This window comes from Stegodyphus dumicola, chromosome X2 (assembly GCF_044657685.1).
Source record: "Stegodyphus dumicola isolate Sdum_Otavi_A_Nest chromosome X2, ASM4465768v1".
In the NCBI taxonomy this organism is placed as follows: Eukaryota; Metazoa; Arthropoda; class Arachnida; order Araneae; family Eresidae; genus Stegodyphus; species Stegodyphus dumicola.
In genome coordinates, this window is record NC_140781.1 from 119,914,648 (window position 1) to 119,937,309 (window position 22,662).

Genomic DNA, 22,662 nt, shown 5'->3' on the forward strand with positions numbered 1-22,662 from the left:
CACACTCTTACTGTAAGCTCGATTATAAGCTGCAGTAGTAATATTGCATAGTAAACAGGAGTTACAAATATCTGCTCCTTTTAAAATTTATCCACAGAGATTAAACATATATTCTTTTTTATAACAGCGCGATACACCTCTATTCAGCTGAATTTCTGCGCATTCTAGAAAATTACTTCATGATTAATTTATGATGAAAAACGCAATTTTTAAACTTCCATTTACATCATACTAGATATGGGCAGCAGTTTTCGAGGGTTTTCAGTACAATGTTTGATTCGAAACTCGGATCTATTTAAAAACAAATGTTTTTGAAGCCGTTAAATCTGGCCGATACAACTATTTTTAAACATGTCATTTTTCATTCAAATGCATTTCTATGTATTATAAAAAATAATTGCACGCTAGGTTTCTAACCGGAAACGTAACTTTTATATTCGCCAGAAAATTATCAGCAATAGCTTTTTTCACTTACACACGCATATGCAGAAAGCAAAATATAACACACGAAAAGTTGAGTCGAAAAAAAGCTGAGGGTTGAAAAAGTTAACTATTTTCGAAAATGAGAATGAAAATTATGAAGTGTGTGTATTAGTGATAAAATCGTAGATGCTAAAAAAAAGCCCCGCACATATAGCTCTTTCTATTCTTAGGTAAATTAATTTATTTATTTTCAGTGTGATACAATGATATCGTTTGTATCTATGTAAAATGTTTCGTGCAATAAATCGTTAAAAAAATTACCTTTTGAAAAATTTTACAAATCGAAACAATGTTACATACGGAAATTTTTACATCGCTATTTCCTGCTGTTAGAACTTTTCATGGTATAGAGGGCGCTGTTGCGCCAAAAGAATTCTTCTGTGTTTACGTTATGTAACTGTTCGCCGTTGCGATGTTGTTTGTATTACAATGATATTTTTTGGTGTTTTCACAAAATATAAATGAAAGATGTCGTCATGTAGTTTTGTATACCAAATCAAGATCAAAATTACCACTGATGCAAACTCGTCGAAACAAAAATAGCATTTGTACAAGAATCGTCAAGTGTTATACTCGCCTTTCGAACTTCGCATTCGTATCGTTAATAGCTTCGTAATACCTGCAAAGCTTGAAAACAATACAAAAATCTTGGCCTTTTTTTTTCTTTTAATCTTTCCGTTCGAACCAAAACTACTCGGTAAGTTTCTTATCATTTGTTTCAAAATTTCCTCATCATAACACCTTGCGAACTCAAAGTTCTAAAACCAAAGATCAATAATCGCAATACCAGAATCAATGGCATGTTGAATGCGTATAACTGAACTTTTCACTTCATATTTTGAACAAAAGAAATATTTTACATCATTTTCATAGACTGATAACTTTATCGTTTTATTAGTCAAGCGAAATAGTCATCTTTGGGCAATATCATTACACGCAACAGACAATTTCAATATAAGATGTTAAGAAAACGCCGATTATAGCCATGATTTGATTTAATGCAAGTCCATAAATCGTTTTCAAAATGTCACTTAGTCAGTGTAGAATCTGTAAAACAACAGTGTGTAATATCTATATTCTTGTCCCCCCCCAGGGCAGGGGTAAGAAGTACTTGCGCAAGCGATGAAAATGTTTAATCTTAATCATTACCTATTATAACTTATGAGTTGTTGCCTTGTTATGGTTGTGTATGCATAGAATGGTACTTACGAATTAACGCAACCACCTTGACGCAATTTGGGGATTCTTCACAATTGAAAAGGTAAAAGCTATTTATCGGTACAAGTAAGGTGGTTTTCGCGCCTTTTTTTAAGAAAGATTCCCAAACGATCGCTATTCATCGTAAGTCGTATGAACGCATGAAAAGAAAACATACTTTAGCAATTTAAAATACAAATTTGAATTATTAAATAAGGATTACGTGAATTACTTATTTACCATTACATTAAAAAAAACACACATTCTTCCTCGAAACTTTCTGTAGTTTTTTTTTTTTTTTTTTTTTCCGTTATTCTTCTTTCGATGTACACAGTAATCTGTTTTCGATTAAAAAAAATCAGAGGATTGCGAAGACTCGGCTTTGTGCAATATTGCGACTATCTAGAAAATTCATTTTCCTCGTTGTTCCCATCGGCAATTTTTCAGCAAAATTTTGTACATTCTGTACTCCTGCAGAAATTTTATCACAATGTCTTCAATTGCTGGCAAAATCCAGAAGCTCATATTTTAAAAACTGAATTTAGGAAAAAAATATGAAGATTTGTTTAAACACCGTTTGAACTTGGAATACAACGAAAAAGACTGCATACGAAAGTGACGGCGTAGCTTGATTGAAACGATTGCTATAAGCATGGTTGCCGGAACAATGGTTATGCGCATGGCCGCCAGAGTTTGACAAAATTTGGCAACTTCTACTAAGGTGGTTGTGTTATTACGTAAGTATCCATTGAATTTCCGAAAAGAAGGTGTTTAAGGGATTTACTTCCATAAATACCGATTCCAGATTCTTAATTTCTTGAAATAAGTTACAAAATTCTATGACAGCAATTTCTACGGTTAAGACACACATAATTTTCTTTCAAATCCTCAATTATCATAACTTGATAGCAGTGCATTCACATTTCAATTTAGTAAAGATTTAATATTAAAGTTTGGTTTATTATTTTGTCGTTATATTTTGGGTATCTAGTCAATATTTCTACTGCTCGTTAGCCATCCTGCTGTCAAATAGTCACCATTACTAAAGATTTGCTGCTAAATAATTTACGGAAAATCGTTTGACAGCTTTTTAAAGGCAGGTATCTACTTTATACAAACAAAAGAGATGTAAAAAGACTCATGCAAGCAAACCAGCCTGACTCAAAAATAGGGACACAGGAAGAAATAAGTCTTTCGCAGTTTCAGCCACTCAGCTGTGGGTAGGCCTCAATTTGCAAAAAAACTGTAACATTCAACTTCCAAATATCATGTCTTACGAGCATTCAATGAATTTTAGCTACTTATTGGCAAATCAACTGCTTTTAATCGCTGACTGAAATGATAACGATACACAGTAATATCTATGGATAATATTAATGTAGTATCTTCACCAAGGAAAATAAGTGTTAATTCAAAACAGTTCTCTTTGATCAACAAGATATAAAAAATGTCCCCAAGGAAGCAAAAGCATCTCCTTAACATCGTAACCTAGAGAGAAAATTCCACTGACAATCTATAATGACAGTTGCAGACAATAGAAGCGATTATGGACCAGAAAACATTCGTATCAAATACTAACGCGGAAAAGACAAAACAAAACACTTACCACTAAGTTTAAGTGACCACACGTCCCGCTTTTTGGAGGACTTCTTATTTTAAATGTACTGTAAAAATACATTACCTATTATTTATTAATTATTATAGTGAATATAAAGAAAAAAAATTCGATCATTGTCGTTATGTCTCGTCAAGGAATATGTATTGTCAATGGAGGAACAGCTGAACAGCATTAGCTGAAGGACTATTTGCTTTCCACACCATAAACTTCAATCAAAGTTTCAGATTAACTAATTGTACGTCGCAAATGCTCAAAACATTGTACGACAAAAAATTTGCATTTGCAAGGACAAAAACAGAAGCAATTATTTGTAATGTTTTTTCACCATATTCGTTTTGACAATTGCAGAAAGAATTAGATTAAATGCACATTTATATCCATATATTATGATGCTTCAAATCACAAAGATTTAAAATTATTTCCCACAACTGTTAGACTTTTTCATTCAGAAACAGGAATTAAAATTAGAATATTAGATTTTGTTTCATTGCCAGGTGAAACTTCACAAATAATTTTTGATTCAATAAGTAGTTTTAAAAAAGAATAATTTGAACAATAAAATTATTGCCTATTGTGAGCATAACACTAATGCAAATTTTGGGGGAAAAGCTAGAAGAGGCATCAATAACGTTTTTACGAAACTTTACGAACATTTGAACCAAAATATTATTGGAGTAGATTGTGCAGCGCATATTCTACACAATACTATTCAAGCAGCATCTGACTTACTTCCAGTCGATGTTGAAAATATTATTGCAAAAATTTATTCGTATTTTTATATATATACTATGCGTGTTGAAAGTTTACGGGATTTTTGTCAAAGCGCAAATATCGAATATAAAAGAATTATTGGTTACAGCAAAACACGATGGCTAACTCTTTAACCAGCTGTAGAAAATATTTAAAAATATACGAACTATTAAAATCATATTTTTTACCACAAGGTAAATGTCCACGAATTTTGCAACTCTTTTTTTGAAAATGACACATCACAAATTTGGCTTCAGCTCACCCACAACCAAGCTACATTATTTCACAATGTTATGAAAATTATTGAAGGGGACAAAATTTCAATTAGGGAAGTGTAAAATGAAATCAATAATTTAAAAACAAAGTTGCGAGAAAGAATTGATAACTATTACGTTCCTTAAGTTATTCGAAAGGACATCACTAGGTTGGAAGAACAAGGTGCCATTAAACGACCTGATTTTCTGAAAGAAGTAAGAAATTTTTATAATAACTGCTTGGAACATCTTGACCGTTCAATTCGAGGATATTAAAAATTTTCATTGGGTGACATTAAAAAAGAAGATTTTATGGGAATATGTGGAAAAATCTTTTTAATATATTAGTAACCTTTTTCCGAAAAATAATATTTGCGAAAATGATCTTTTTGTTGAGGTGTTATTGGTAAAAAGATACGTTACTGATAAAAAAATTAAATGTTGGTTGTCTGCAAATGTGGAAACAGACAAAAAATTGACAGAGTTCTTTCTTCATTTTAAAACAGAATAATATTCCTTATGAAAATATTTTGAAAATTGTAGAACACGCGCTTTCCCTTCCAGGAACAAATGCAGCAACAAAACGTGTTTTTTCTAGTATCAATAAAATATGGACAATTGGAAAAACGTTAGTTGAACATTAAAACTTTAAAATCTGTATTAAGCGTAAATTATAATTTGACCAATTCATGTGAGAAATTTTACGACATTTTAATAAATGATTCGAATCTATTGCAAAGTGTTCACTCGGATAAAAAATATGACCGTGAAAGAAAATCATAATTTTTTAATAAAATTTTAAATTAATTAAAAAACATAATATTCAAATTGTTTTTTTACAAATATTTTTATAGTTACCAACAGTTAATAATAAATATATTTTTGTATATTTATATACAAGTATATGAATGTATACAATAAAATATTTTTTCAATTATTGGTTTGCTTTCATAACTAAATTACAATTTTCATTTCATTCCATTTGTCTCGCTTTGTCTCAATGAAAATGTGGTCACTTTACACTATAAATAGTGCGTTCAATAAGTGCGTCTTATTGAACAGTTATCAAAGAACCGTGTAACTAAACTTTAATTCTGCATTATAGCTTCCTAAGTGCTAACAACCATCGAAAATAAAAGAATCAGTTTCTTGAGGATTTAATAAAAGCTGCACCAAGGCTTTCAGCAGCAGAAAACATGTTATTCTAGAATTATTGGTTTGATTACGGCGAATTTACTTTTAAACTCGCAAAGATCCTACGAATTTAAACTTTTAGCTATAAAATTTGCCTTAAATATACAACAATTAATGCGGTGGCTACAGCTAAAATGTTATTAACAGAAATACCAAACATTTCAGTATAAGATAGTTTTTGTTTCGCATTAGAAATAACCTTACCGTTAACTAACTTTCTGTATTTTTTCGACTTCAGCTGCCGTCGTTCTGATGTCGGTGGTTTCCGCAAAAGCTTTTCATTAATATTCTCAGATTATCGATTTTTATTGTAAGTCGACAGACATTATAAGTATATGAAAAGAATACATACTTTAGCAACTGAAAACACACATTTTATTACAATAAAGTTTATGTGGCGCATTAAAAAGTAAAACACATTCGTCAACAAATCTTTCTGCATTTCTTTGCGCTATTCTTTCCAAGTTCACAGCAATTTGGTTTCGCTTAAAAAATAAATAAATAAATAAATAAAAATTTAAAAAAAAAAAATCTTTCAAAGAATTATTTTTGCAGCGGAAATCAATGTAGTGATAAACTACATCATAGCATTACATGTTTGGAGTTTGTTGCATCGAATTCCCCCGTCTTTTAAATAAATGAAAAATTTTAAATAATGTAATTTTAGAAACTCTAGCGATGAGAATATCTGATTGCGACCATAAATTCTTAAAGTATTAATAGATATTCCATTAAGCATCACACAGATCGCATTTTTACAATGAGTTATGAGCACGGTAATTATTTTAATGCAGACACAGGAGAAAAAAGTGTAATTCCCGGAGTAAATCGCAAAATTTTGATGCCTAGGATTTATATTAATACATTTATGAAGATGCGGAAGCCATTGATTTAAGCTAACACTTTCAGAAAGTCAAATTAATATGAAGTAGTAACAGAATAGGTGCAACTGCACCGGGTGTCAGAAGTTTTCCAAAAGGGACAGTGACTAGAGAAGCGAACTGCCGTACTGAAGAGCCCTAGTTCGAATCCCGGAGAAGGCATAGATGTTTGTAAGCGGCAAGTATCTGTGCGGCAAGGGGGACATTAAAAAAATACACGACAAGCCGTAGGGAAAGAGGGACGGGAGATCCTCGGACCCCACCCTGAAGCAAATTTATCTCATTTAATCAAGAATTAATTATTGTTACAAAAGTATATTCTAAGTATTTAAAATTTAGTTCAAAGTGTAACACATATGTGCTAAGATGAATTTTTGTACAATGACAAACAATACGTAATTAAAATCTGTACCACCTGAATATGTTACGAATGCTTTGCGATGGCCGGTGGTTTTTCTATTGAGGGCATAAATTCTGTTCTGTTATATCTTAGGTCAGAAGTTCTCTCCATGGTGTACAGGTGTTCTCCCTCAGTTCCGCAAAGAAAGCTTAGCAGTTAGAAAAATCCGACGATACTTAATATTCTTACATAGGATGCACAGGTGCCGACTTTGCTTCAACCTGTACCTGTTCTGTAATACATTTCAAATTTAGAAATGAATCATCCGATATCGGTACTGTTCATAGTTACCGAAAGACAACAAATGAGGTTAGGAATACTGCCTTTTCTTCGTATTCCAGAACTATTGCAAACGTTTCTTAATATTAAATTATGCTTTTAATTTTCAAGAAATAATGCTCCATCGTAGACATTCAGCAGCGGACTGATATGATGGATATTCCAGAAAATAATTTCTCTTACTAGATACATGTAGATGTTTATGGTTTATTATGACTTTTTTTTTATTTCATGTTTCATACCCATCTTTAAAAATACTTATGCATTTTTACATAACAGTAATGTTTAATATCCTAAAAATAATCTTAATAAATTTAACACCACATCACTTCCTTGTACGGCCTATTAAATTATACATATTTTTTGCCACTATAAGGTATTTTCTCTTTCCATTCTGCGTGCCTTCGTGGTGTAATGGTAGCACACTCAGCACGTATTCCAGAGGTCCAGGTTAGAGTCCCGGTGAGGGCACTGCACAATTATACACATTTTTTGCTGCACTATAAGGTATTTTCTCCTTCTATTCTGCATGCTTTCGTGCTGTAACGGTAGCACACTCAGCGCGTATTCAAGAGGTCCAGGTTCCGGCGAGGGCATTGCACATTTTTCACTTCTCCAGCATAAATAAATAAATAAATAAAAAAATAAAAATAAAAAAAAAACAATGCTTTTACAGTGGCGGCTGAATTAAAAGGTAGTGGATCATGATTCTTCATCATCAGGATTTGGCGATTGGGTCCCCTAATCCCCAGTCGCCCTTTAAAAGGTTTCTCCCTCTATTCTGCATGCCTTCCTGGTGTAACGGTTGGCACACACGGCGCGTATTCGAGAGGTCCAGGTTCAAGTCCCAGCGAGAGCACTGCTCATGTTTCGTGCCTCCTTCTTCTAAATAATACCCTAATGTCTCTACAGCATTTAAACTTATTTCCCCGAATTATTCTAACTTAAATAACGGATAACTCAGGGCAAGCTGAAAATGACATCAAAAATTGAACATTTTAAAATTAAATATCCCGGTCAATATATGTGGTACAAAAACGAAACTTCTTACAATTTTATTTCTTTCATAATGAGTATAAAACTTTCTCAAATATAAGTATAGGAACCAGGAGATCGCATTTAAAGTTACATTCCGTTACCTGCGGAAAATAATTTTGTTTTTCTCAATTTGACACTGCCAAAACATGAATATTTTCGTTATTTAAAACACTTATGTAATTGGAAGTATATGAGTGCGACCAACGATTGCGAAAATAAAAGGCCGGGTAAGGACTTTTCATTCGGTTAAGGGGATGGGTGTATATATTCATAATCTTTAGTTTGTCAAATTGCTCGTTGACAGTGAAAATTACTTTTTTCTCATTCTTCTTTTCTTCCTCGTTCCGAGACGACAATTAGGCATAAATTAATTAATTTACATTCACTAGTTAGTATATTCAAAAAAAATTAACAGACGTTTTCACTCACATAAGAACTCCGCAACAAATGTCCCTCAAACATTCCTAGTCCCTCCCACGTCCCAAAAATAGCTTTTCAAAAAGTTTCACCGCCTGTAATAATTCAAAGTACTCCCACTGCCGATAACGGGAGAACACTTTACCGACATCATACTAGAAAGAACGTAAGTTAATTAATGCATTTTCTGGCCTTTTATATCTTCATGTACATTTCACATTTTACTTTCTTATTATATATTTTTCAATTTTCAACTTTTATTTGATTTGTTTTTGCAAAGATAGCAATGTTTCTTATTTTCTCATGTTTATTTCAATTACTTTGAGTTTTATTTCATAATTCCAATTAAGATTACTACTGTTTATTATGTTTACTTTTATAAAAATAGTCTTGAATTAACATGCATAAAAGCGAAGGTGTCGGGAAACATTTACTGAAGTATTTCGCAAATTTTACTACATAAATTCGCATTTCACTCAAAATTTCTAAAGAATCTTGTATTAGCAAAAATGCTTCAATCAGAATGAGTTCTTTGGCACTCTACTTTGGTTATAAATCTCATCACTTCACGAAAGTACAATTTTGGCCTAACTTAATTTGCCAGTTTAGCATCATCATTCTTATTTGAGTAAAAGACGAAAAACCTTCGCATTTATTAATTATTGTTCATTGAACGGGATTTGGTTTGTTCCTCTTGAAAGGTCAACTAATTTCCAATCAATAGCGATAATTACTTGTTTTTTAATTTTGAATTTCTTTTTCAAAGTTTGAAATTTTATTATTCATGATTTAAATTCAAGTCCTCTTACAACGTTTTTTGTTTCATGATTTACATTCAAGTTACTTTAAAACACAATCCCTTTTATAATCTGGTTTAGAAATAAAGAGTCCTTTTTTTTGTTTGTACATACAGACGTCATGCAAAAAAATCGTCCAAATTGACTTGAGAACAGCCAAAATGGATATTTCCGTTGAAATATGATACCCGAATTTTTTTGCAATTACAATACTTCCTTTGTACACGGTAGCAAAAATAAATACAGCAATTATTTTGCAATAATATATGCATTTTATTTCTTTTAAGTGACTAAACTGAAAATAAAATCTTGAAAAGCGATACTGAAAAGTTTAGATTTTTTATTTATAAAATATGTGCTCAAAATAGCAATTTCGAAAATGCGAGAGAAAATTAAATATTTCTATATTTTTGTTAAATCCGCCTAAACTTGGTTTATACAAAAAAGTAGTATCCGAAACAGTTGGTTCATAAAAACATGGCTCTATTACGTTATTATACTGAATAAAATTCCAGTTAACTGATTTTTCAGCTCGAAACTCTGTTTTCAAACTCACTTAAAATACAGATATTTTTGACCTGTAAACTCCTATGCCATCTTTTTCTACCTACTTTCAAACTAGCACGACGAAATTAATTCAGACACAATGAAGGAAATCTGGCTATCTTAGAGGTTAATATAGCGGACATGGTTAATTAAATTTTCGCCGAGATTTTGATTACTAGAACGTGTTCTGTGTAACATAGTACTAAGATGATAATCCAATGTACAAACGAAAAGAAATTATTTTTCAATCAAACTTTTGAATTATTTCGTACATATACATATTTTGGTTTCGCTAATTTCGAGAATACACGCTACTCTATGAAAGAAAATCGTAAAAAATCACAAAAAATAGTATATTTTTTGCCTTTCAGGGGGGGGGGAATTTGCAGAATGCTTGTTAAAGAAAATCTGCATAACAAAACAATTCCACTATATGAGTTGGTCAAGTGGTTGATTTTTGAACCATGAAAAAATGGCATCTATCACGGAAATTCTAATCTATAACTTGGTTATTGTAGATGGTTTGGCTCAATTTGGGAAAGGAAAACTTTGAGTAGGTTGTCACAAAAAAAAAAAAAAAAAAAAAAAAAAAAAAAAAAAAAACTGGCATAAATCTACTATTTTCGCAACTGTACACTTTTCATCTTTGCAATTGGTCTACTTCCGAATTTTTTTAGAGGAAAAGGCGCAATGTGGGGCTAAATATAGTAGATGAAAATCTTGCAGTCTTCTTTCTTTTTATATGTACAAAAGATGGCATAAGTATGTAAATAAGAATGCAATAACAAAAGCATAACTTAAATACGATTTACAGTATACAAAACACTGTCCTCTCTGTTGCAAATATTATGGTCACAGATGCTTATGTGGACATGGCTAAAATATGTTCAATATTATAGACATTTTAAGAATTTCTAACGGATAAAATTAGGTAAAAAAATATCAGGAAACGTTTTTATATTTTGTTGCATTTCGTACAAATTCAATTGATTACTAAAGATCTAAGCTAAAGGTTCAATAAACATTGTTCACGAAATAAAACTCACTAACTACATTTATACTGCGTGAACTAAATTCGAAATGGAAACTAAGAGAAATTAATGAACAAATTCTGTGCTGGTAGAAAACTTAATCTTGAGGAAATGAAAGGGAAGAACATAGTAAACGTTCAATGTCATAGAAACAGTAGTCAGTTTTATGAAACGTAGGGATCCAAGTATACGATATTCCTTCTCCTTTGCCATCTTAGGAGGGGGGAGGGATTAGCTTTAGAACCTTAGTTTAATCACTTGTCAATAACTTTAGAAGTTACATACAGTTAAACTTACTTCGGTTTAATCTAAACACAGGTCTAACCACCTGAGACTACAGGACGAGCTATCTTCTACTTTTTCAATACCAGAACACTAAGCAAGGACTAAAGACTTATTTGAAATTCCTCTCGAAGTTGCAGAACAAAATTAGCTTCCATTTCTTGCGGAAAAAAATTTTACACAGAAAACAATGATTCCAATTATTTAAAAGGAAATGTTTAAAGCCCAACAACTTGGCTTCGCTAATCCACTGTAACTAATTTAATTTCAATCAAAGATACTCATCAGCTTGTAGCAACAACGCTAAGGTAGATCACAACAGAGGAGTTTGAGTTTCTTCATGAAAGGCTGAGGTTTCCAATCCTCTCTTCGCTCTCCTAGATTCATATTCTTGCTCCTACTTAAAACTCACTTCATTTGCATATTCTAGTAGAACAGACGAAACAGCAGAAGTGCAGGAAAGATTTAACATAAGAAATAATCCATTAATTAAAATAATATTTTGCCTAATTTCTGGTTAATCATAATACATTTAAATCTTAGCGGCAAATATAGCAAAAGAATAAAAAGTTGCCTTTTTGTAAAGTAAGCTATACAACCTTTAATTAGTTTAGTACAACTAATTTTGCTACTTAATTAATTTTATTTCTTCTTTACTTGCTTCTGATCAAATCTTCTAGCTAAGTATAATTTCTGGCAATTTAAAAATTCTTTAATCACCTTTCTTTGGACCACAGATTTCTTAAACATTCACCTATTTAAAAACCTTCACTGGTTAAAAACTACTACAGCAAAGGGTTATAATATAATAATTTAATCTATTCAGTAAAGACAGATTTCAATCCATGAATGAATTCTACTAAAAACAAAAGAATCTAATTAATTAACAACTGTTTTTTCAGACAGGTCTCTTATTTTAAAAGAAAATACGAATTTCTCTTTTCAAAAACGCTTTGAAGTCAAGGAAAGCTGTGAGCATTTCAGTCCCTGCACGTCTTTAAAATTCCCATCCAGAAATAAATCTTACATTAATTATAAGAATAAATGTTACTACATAGTTAATACACCTTTTGACCTAATTAATAAAATTATCCACAATTTGAATAACAACTAAAACAGACTGATTCCCTTCTTGGTGAGAAATCTTTATGTCGCTAAAAACTTGGGAAAAAATACATGAATCAACAGCTACCGAATGAACATAATCCATTGTTGCAGATTTTTGGGCAAGATACTTTAAAGATTACATGCCTGGCATCCGTAAATAATGTGTTTTTACGTTACTTAAAATTAAAAATTTGGTTATTCCATTTGTAATTATTTACTACAAATACGTTTTGGTAAAGAAGTACAAAATTTTGCTTTATTAAGAGAACACGAGAAAACATTTTCTCTCAAATTATGGTAATTTATAGTGTTAACGTACGGGCAGGTTTCAAGGCATTACTGGAAAGAACAAGCACAACATAAACATGCTATCGGGTGGCCCACGATTTAAATCAAATGGGGCATGTAAGACTTCACTTGCTTTGGGTTCGGTTTATTTGGGCCACCCGATGTTTAGCACACAGATAGATAAAGCAATAATTTATTGTACTTTTCAGTCCGTGCAAAATATGCTTGGCCGTTATTATTTCAACTTTTATGTTTTTCTCATATTATCAAAACTCAGGATATATATAGAAGAGGTGAAAGGTGAAGTGTTTTGGAAACACATATAGTGTAAGAATAAACTGGCATAAGTTATGTTGTTCAAATATTGAATATATAGAAAGAAATTTCAAAAGTACTTCTAATTTAAGCAAGGAAACGATTACGTCGACAAACCTGCTAAGATGATTTATATTTAATATGAAGTATGAAGAAGGATTAAGGCTTACAATCGCACTATAATTAAAACAAACATGAAAATGTGATTTAAAAAATGACTACGGTAAATCAAAGTTCTCATGTTTTCATGGAATAATTTTCATGATCATCGTAAATCGAATTTCCATCGAAACAATACATATTTTGCAATATATAACTTCCTGTATCTCCTACATCGGATATAAACCTGAGGATTTTACTAGGCAATCACTTACTGAATGTCATGTGATCAGTTGCTAATTAATAACAGATATAGTAGCTATCAGCTTCAGTAGCTCAGACTCTTCTTCTATTAAGCGCGTTGTTTTAACTCTTCGTTCAATAATTGAAACAAAATCTGCCATTTTTTTTTTCTTTACTTAGCGCTAACTCTTTTCTTGGAGTCTGCGAAGATCGGGATCATTACCTATGCACGTAGAAAATTTTGCACGAATTTTTACGATCTACTTTTCATGGGGAACATCAGCTTTCCCATTCCAGACTTAAAAGGTAAGAGAGCACATTTGATTAACACAAGTGATATTGATTTCACAAAAATGACATGACTCCATCATAATTGCTCATTAAGGAAAAAGGAGCTAACAAAATTATTTTCCATGTTTTCTGAATTATAATAAACAATAAATAACACTTATAAAACACAAACTTTGAATTTGTTAATAGTGATAATTCTGCTGAAAGTTTGTTGGTTTGGGTTAATAAGGTGCAAAAAATAAACGGCTTCTTTGAATACACTCTTTCTGTTTGAAATAATAAACCCTAACTCTTAAATGTTCAATATGCATTTTTGTTAGAAATGCTTTACTATATATTAATAAAATCCTCAAATGGCAGAGAGATGAGGACATAATTCAATTTTAACTTCCTTTCAAAACTAAATATTCATTAGTTTTGTGATAAATAGTACTACATTCATTTTATGAACTCTTAATATTTTCTTCACTCCTGAACTGATCTCACAGCGCTATAAATCTTATAATTGTACGAATCATTTCCACTAAATACCAACAAATTACAGTTTGCCTTCCCAGCGTTTGTTTATAGAATCTTCTCACAGCAATGATCCAGTTTTAACAAAACATAAGTGAATAAGCCAGGAAACAAAAACTTGCTACACTACAGTGAATTTTAAGGAACGTGATTAATTTAGAACAAGGTGAAGATTTGTAACTACAGTGGAAAACTTTTCTGTACATACAATTAAGCTCAGCTGATGCTGCTTATTATGATAGTAAATGCGAAGCAGTTTATATCTTTGGAACCATACCAAAGCGAAACATCGCTGAAAATCACTGCACTATTTTGTTTCGAATAATGTACCTGAAATTTAACTTTTGATTTTTAATGCTTTCCACTTAAAAATTTAGAACCCGTTATAGAGATTAAATGCTATGACTTACAACAGACAGAAAAACAGGTACTTTTCCGTTTTGCCGGCGCAAGCGATAAAGTCGCTAATAATGGTGCAACCGATGCCAAACGGAATATTCTCGCTGGTAACCTTTTACGCCTCATTTTCAAAACAAGTCGCAGCTTTTTCTTATCAGATTGATTGTTTCTTTCAATACTGACATATTATTACATAGAATTTTTATCAGATAGTTCAGTTTTATGTCCAAGGCCATTTTCGGTAATTAAGTCAATTAGGATGCAATCACAGCGCTTACCCGAAGCCGAAAATATAGAAAAGGTAAAGTCAAGAGTTAAATTCATCAATTCTAATGAGAATGCATTAGCGAAGTAAAGCACTGCAGTTTTACATAATTTCTGAGTAAGCTATTCGTACGAATTGAAATATTTCTTGCATTTAAACTTGTGTTCCAAATTAAGATTTAACTTGAAATTAATGTAGATAATTACGGAGAGCATTAGATTTTTGTAGAGAGTAGTTTACATGAGATGAGATCGCTTGGGGTCACGTGATATGAACCGGCGAATCAGGATGCTGAACCATGAAAGCGTAGTAAATTCTTAAATTAATGTCTTTTTACAAATTTATTGTCTTTATTTATCGGTTTTTTATAAAATTTTAAGCGATATTAAAATGTTTATGCCTTTAAAAAAGAATTCTTAAAACTAACATTTTTTTAAATATTTTTTATGTGTATACTGTATGTTGTCGCCAATAAAGTCTGCTTGGCGAGATTTGCGCCGGCGAAACGGAAAAGTACCGAAAAATATTCTAATTTTAAATCACTAAAACACAGCAGAAATTGGTTATTATAAAAGAGTTTACATTTTAGGCTGCTCATTATAAACTAATTAAAGGAAGGTCATGAATATTTAAAAATTAAAACTGCAATGAATGTAACTTATGTTTTTACAAATGATTACTCAGGTTTAATAAAAAAATTATAATATGTGATTCAGTAATTAAATATCATCATTCTTTCATCTGAACAAAAATTAAAATTCAACTCAGCAACCCTTCAAAGCAATTTTAAGGCATATTTTTTAACAGAAAGTCTTAAATAAATTTTAAATAGAAAAACAAAAAAAGTAAAAATAAATTTAAACAGAAAGCCTCTATATGAACTTAAATAAACAGAGGTTAATTGCAGCCTGCAATAAATTAATTTAAATTTCTGAAAATAGCATCAAATTTACTTTGAATTTCCTTCAGTTATTTTCGTCTCTCTCTCTTCAACCCCCCCATATATTCTAAAGTATTTAGTGCAAATACTAACTATATTTTAGTTAAATCATAAAATGTGTTTTATATGTGCAATACTTATTCCCTGCATCAGAATACTTATACCTAGATATAACAAGGTATATACTTAGATCAAGGTAGGAAAGGATGCAGAAGATAAAAATTTCCACATTAGAATGAACCAAAGACAAATTTTAGTTATTTGAGTTAAATGAATTTTAATTTCAAAAATTAAAATTGTTTTTCATTTCTTACAAAAGTAGGAGTTAGATGCTCTGTTCCTATTGACACAGATTCAACTAATAATTAAGATACAATAACACGGTGAACAAATATTAATTTAGAAGTCAAACAACAAAAATCAGCATTATATTTTCAAATGTTCACTGTGAAAATTTGAAAATATAACGCTGATTGTTGTTGTTTGACTTCTAAATTAATACAGATTCAACTAATTAAAATGGTAAAAAATTAGCCTCTTCGTCAAAAATTCTGTCTCAGCAAAATGGGCACCCCCAAAATTTAGAACTACAACTTAACTATTTCCAAAAGACTTTCCTTACAGGCTTTTTTTTAAAAAAAACTATAGTGATTGTTTTCCATAAAATAAATAAAATTAACCCGAACTTAAGATGAAGATACTAATTCTCAATTGTTTCATCCACTTAGCCACTTTGAGCAAGTTAAACTTTAATGCTAGAAAATTTATATATCTCAAAAGAAAATAAATTATTTTGTAAGATATACTGCATCTATAACAAAAATTACACGGCACGATTTCTCTGAAGTCATACTTCCAAAATTTACACAGGACTAAAACTAAGCTCTCAAGTACCTTTTTGTAGATTTTTATTCTCATTTTAAAATATTTTTGTCTTTGTTTCATGATAATGATTTGTTTTGATTTCACAACTATACTGTAATTATTTCAGTGTTTGCTATAAATAGTCTATATAAAATTTTTCAGTTTTCCACTGATTGGAGTTACTATATATTACAAACTGCTCTTAATTGTAAACTATATATTTTAACCTTTTACACTCCGATTCCCTTTAGGATATGTAACTTATTTCTAAAACACTTTCATCTCTTATTTTTACTGCTTGCAAAATATAATCTACAGTAAAATACTGAGTATCACAGAGACCAACTAGCAGCCAAGGAAGTAAACAAATTGCTGACCTCTGCTAATTTATGAATTTGTTTCTACAGATGGATTGGATTGAATTATTAAGATTATGGCAAAATATCTGCGGGCTACCTGCCTAGGGAATGCTTTCACGGAGGACTTATTAAGAGTAACTGGGTTGTATCTATGTTAAACCCAAGAAAAACCATAAAAATTCCCATGCATGCAAAATCATCTCAATCACCATTCCAACGATCGATCGAGATGATTTCATGTATTACTGAAGAGGCTTTAAAGGAGTTGCTAATTATAATATCTATATCCCTGCATGAGAATCAATATACTACATAATTAAAATATTTAATACCAAAGAACCTTGAAAACGTAGTTAACAGAGACTAAATTTGAAAGCATGCCACTTTTCCTTTTTCTGAAAATTTTATTTGAAATTCTAAAAATAAGAGCACAAGTATTATCATCAAGATTTTAAGAAATTCTTTTGTCAGTATATAAAATGTTTCTCTTTCAATAACTCAGGATTTTAAAGTTTTTATGCTAATATTTATTAAAATATTATCAAAATTAAAAAATATGCCCCAAAATTTATGCAAACCATGAAATTTTCTCAAATTTCTTACATGCATTTTCGAGAGGCATTATTATTTTAAGTTTGTTACCCTTTTACATGACAGCCCTATGACTCAAAAACTGCAGAATCACACTAGTTTTGGATGAACAGAAAATCCTTAGAAGAAGCAAGAGGACATTGTTATAAGTAATAAAAGGTCTAGTTCAAGATTTCAATACCCAGTACTGGCTGAGTAGTAAAAAATGTCTGAACACTGGTAGTTTGATTTACATTCAAATCGCAGCAGCTGGCTGAATGCGAGTTTTTGTGGTTCCCTCATGTGTAATATGAATAGAGGTCAATTTTATTTAAAAAACCCAAAAAGGCGTCCCTTCTCTTAGCCAGACAGCCCTCATATACTCTACCTTAAGCAAAATAAACTGAAATCAAGATTTCAGCATAGGAAATTTTCACATTCTGTTTATCATTCTCAGCTTACTCTCATTGCAACCCAAACATATGTTATGAATGATTTCCTCATCACTCACAATTGGTTTATTTTCTACATTTATCCATCTTGGGTGATATCTTTGCATCCTTTTGTCCTCTAAAGCACCAATAAATTCACCATCAGTTAATATTGTTTTTGTCTTAACACATTTTTTACCATAATACACAACAGTAAGGCATTTAATAACCCATCATTGATAAGAAATGGCAAATAATTAAACAAGGATAAGAGAACTTGTAAATATTACTGATTTTTGCTGTACTTTTTCTAATGCTATTATGTTTTCCTAAGGACTTCTTCAAATGGATTGCCAGCTAAGTTAACAGACTTTGGTTGATAGATGTTCTACCACACTTACATACTAAATGATTTCAGTAAGTGTTAACTTGTTCTGATATTTAATTTGATGTAACTTGAAAATAAATATCTAGCTAATTGTTACAATCATGCATAATAATAACTCTTCTATCAACTACATATTTATCTTGTTCTATTCGTTTCTTGGCTGCATTCCTCAGTTTCATAATTGGGTCTATAATTTCCAGTCATGAAAATAAAATTTATCCATCTTTCTCAGACCAAGGTGTATTTCTAAAGAACCAGAAACAGAAGAAATAGACTAATTCACATACAATGAAATTAAACATATAAGGAAAGAATATTATGGAAATGTGACAACAATACGGCAAACAAACCCTAAAAGAAGATAATTTATTTGAAAGAAGTTTGTCACATTTATATTTGAGGTACTATTTATTTATTGCTGGTACTTATATAGTTACACATGGTTGCAATGGCAAGACAAACAGTTATTGGAAGGTTCTTATAATGGTAACATAGAACTGCCAGTTGTCAGTTTATAATTGTCAAAACTTCTATATAAAAAATTCAATTGGGAAATTTATGTATACTTTCATTACAACTGATTATGTGAGTTTTTCTTAATGTATAAAATTACAAATTTCTGAAAATTTATAAAAATCAAAATTTTAGAACATAAACCGCATTTTGAAACAGCAGTAAATACTGTTTTTCATAAATGATTTAATCAAAATATGAATTCAAATAGCATTTCTGACACAATTTTCCATTTAATGGTTTATGAACTAATCTTTAAACAGAAATATCATTAAATGAGAATTTGTACCAACATGTTGTGAACCAAAACTGCAATATTAAAAACAGCATAATAAATGTGAATATGCACATCTTTTCTAAATAGCTAAATCACTGATTAAAAAATATTATATATATTTAAACATAAAATTCATATTTCAAAACTTGAAGCTTTTTTAATAAACAAATGCACGCAAAGAAAACAAATATTAAATTTATCAATTCAAGAGATTTTATTGTAATGTAGATATACTACTACAGTTAGAACAACAGTAATCAAGTGATTATTCATGAATTACTCCATCATAATCTCTGTAAAGTTTTCCATTCAATGTCCATTAATATGGCTATGGAATATTTTATAAAGTTTCAGTAAACCATTCCCAAAACAAATTTTTATGCATGAACATTAAATTACATTCAGTTTTCAGATCCAGTAATTCAGTAACAACTCTGTCCTAGGAAAAGTTGAAAACCAGTGTCAGAAAACTCAGACACTCACAGTCCAAAGATAAATTCAGAATACATTTAACTGACATCACAGGAGCAATCCAGTCCTTATATCTACTAATTACAGGTTAAAAAAAGCTGTTTAAAATTTCACATAGCCATTCTTTTAACACACCAACGTCCAATTTAAAGCAAAGCAATGGATTTATTTGCCCATATGTAAAGCTACATTTTTAAATACTAGAATGATAAAGTACCAATTTCATGATCTTTTGTAATATTTTACACAAGTTTTGCAATCTTGAAGTCTACTGCCAAGATCCATATGATGTACAACATTACAGTTATAAGTCGAATTTTACACTTTTATGCATTATTCAAAATTTTAAAAATGAAAGGAAATCTAGCATTCCTAGATAAGAAAAACAGCAGAGGTTGCTGTCCCAAAAATATACGAGTAATATATAGACAGCTGTTCATCTTTAATATATAATTACAATATTTATTCAGTGACAAGTCAAATTCAAAATCCTTCAAATTCTAAAACTTTCAGTCACAGGAAGCCAACAGAACTTCACTTCTTTGAATATAATAAAAGTTCCCCCCCCCCCAATTTTTTTTTTTAAATTCATTTGCACAACAAACTAATTTCCACCTATGTGATCATAATAAAGTCAAAAATGAAATTTTCAAAATAAATTTTACATTGTACTTAAAGTTACATTTAAATTTCTCCGTTGTTTAAGACAAACTTTATTTCATGCATAGCTTCTAGCAAAAGTAACTGAGGATAGATATCCAAAGAATTAAGCTATTCTAAAAATGCTCGGCATTAACAAAAAATATAAATATGTACTAGCTAAATACTAGAAACAAATCTGCTTCATTTACAAAGGGGCAAAGCGAATTAACACACGATTAATATTTCATACATAGCACACACTAAATATAATCCCACAACTGGTAAGTTAGATACAGAAAGTCACGTTTTATAAGTTAACGCTAAAGGAGATTTACTTTTATGTAAACAGTTTTTAGAAACAAAGCAACAAACAAAAACAGTATACAGAATATGAAAAACTAAAGACCACAGTGTAAAAAATAAGGCAGTTTTATTACGCCCGAACTTCAAAGAGGAAAAAATGCATCTAAGCATGCAATGAAACAGGCAAACAAACGAGCATATCCAATACACACGCCGGTCGGATCATGCGTTTGCATATAAAAGTGACCTTTAGAAATTAAATAGCATCATAACCTAAGTTCTACTCAAAAGGCAGTAACTAAATAGCCATGCTTTATACGTAAAGTTGGTAAAATGATTGGCTACCTTTGATGCAGATATACGGAGTACTGCAATGTTGTCCAACAAACACAGAAAGGTTAGAGTTCACAACCCCTAGTGAGTTTGAGAACGCGAAAACATCAAGTAGCGATCTGATTGGTTACCCGAAATGTATGACGTTCGTTTCGCTTATTCTAAGCGAGTTAGTCACCAAAATGCAAAGGGTGGAAAATACATAAAGAAGTTGAATCTGTGAAAGCAGCTTTTAAAACACAGAATTGCCCTGTTCTCTATCAACAACAAGTTTCCACAAATGTCACAATTCATAAATGTGTACTGTTTATATCCGCTCTCTTTCGAATTTCCGAATACCAGACGAAAGAGACGATTAGACATCAGTAGCGCCCTCTCTGGACAGGAAATAAAGCATTCCGAGGAATACAAACAATAGCTAGGAAATTTGTATTTTAGAAACGAAAGGAATTTAAACTCAGAATCTTTTAAAGAAATGTTAATTAGCTCTATAAAATTTTAATTGATCATTTTTTTTTATAATTCGTACCAAGATGTTTAATAATTTAGAATAACTCTGGGATGAGCTGACTGCCAGGGATAAGTTCAGCGCATAGTTCAAGCTTAGGTAAAAGTAAATTTGCATTTAATCGTGGATAATAATATAAAAAAGGTCTGCTAAATTCAATATGAAAGAGAAATTAAATTTTATCCCCTCAAATTACTTGTTATGAAAGGACGAATTTATATATGAAAATGAGAAACAATGTTTGGTTGCTAAGACGACACCCATGGATGAAATAAACACAGCTATGTACAGTAATGAAAATATTTTAGGAAGAGATTCTGCTTTATCGACTCCTAAAATATTGATAGTTAAGCGAAACGGCTATTAAAATTAAATTAAAACATTTATTTAGATAATTAATTGCTATTAAGTTAGTAGGAAAATTGCTGCACATTTTGGCAGCAAACCACTTTTTAAACTATTTGAATCCCTTCCCTGGATGAAAATGACTTCATTTTTTTTTCATTAAGAGATGAAAAATCGTTTTTTAGTTAATTATTTCAGTGGCATCAAATAAGAACGTGTTTATAGCATAAAGTAAAACTTTCTGTCTCTTTTATCTCAGGCAATTTTTTTGCATTACATACATTTTCAAACACAAGAGTTTTGTTTAAAACACTTCTCTACTTTTCTTATTGTCACTTATAATTTTTCCTTATTTAAAGCCATAACACCATAAGCGGAATGCCAGCTAGCGATCATCTGCAGTGCAGTATTTCAGAAAGCATAATATAGGCAGTTAAACTCATACGATTTTCTTCTCAGTGCGAAATCACTCTCCAATGCATTCCCGCTAGGAATTTGCAGATGTATTTTCATAAAAATTTGTATGAAAATAAAACAGTAATGATGAGGTCGAGTTATCTGTACATTAATGGCATTACACTATCATTATTTATCTAAATGGTACTTAAACAACCAAATTTTTTACCTTGTGGAGCCCTTTCTAGAATCAACTGCTCTAGGGAAGCCTCTTAGGCCTATCCTATGTTTTAAAAATTGATGATGTTTAAGAATAGACTGCATGGGGAAGGAAAAAAAAGCACAGACAGTAATGGAATGGAAAGTAAAGAGACAGCTAAACAGTTATACAATATCCATAAAGTAAAATTATAATTTGAATTTGAAATTTTAATTTGAAATTTAAAATTTACCATATCTCAATATGTTCTCAAAGTGGCATTATCAAAAGTTAGCCATGTGTAAAGGATCTCCAAAGCTCAATAAATGAGGCAAATTTGTGTTACAACTGAAAATTTACGTTACTGCTGGCAGCATCATTAAGATCTTTACAATAAATTCGATTCCTGTAATTTAATCTTCAAACACATATC

At 30.8% G+C, this 22,662-nt stretch overlaps 1 protein-coding gene across 1 annotated transcript in view; it reads right to left on the reverse strand.

Annotated features, from left to right (window-relative positions):
• The window catches only part of LOC118187551 (nuclear receptor subfamily 2 group C member 2-like), a 313,745-nt gene extending 292,603 nt beyond the window's left edge, over nt 1-21,142 (reverse strand). The window contains exon 1 of the mRNA XM_085809580.1: nt 20,794-21,142. The gene's annotated coding sequence lies outside the window, so the exon portion shown is untranslated. The remainder of the gene's footprint in view (nt 1-20,793) is intronic.
• Between the last annotated feature and the right edge of the window lie 1,520 nt (nt 21,143-22,662).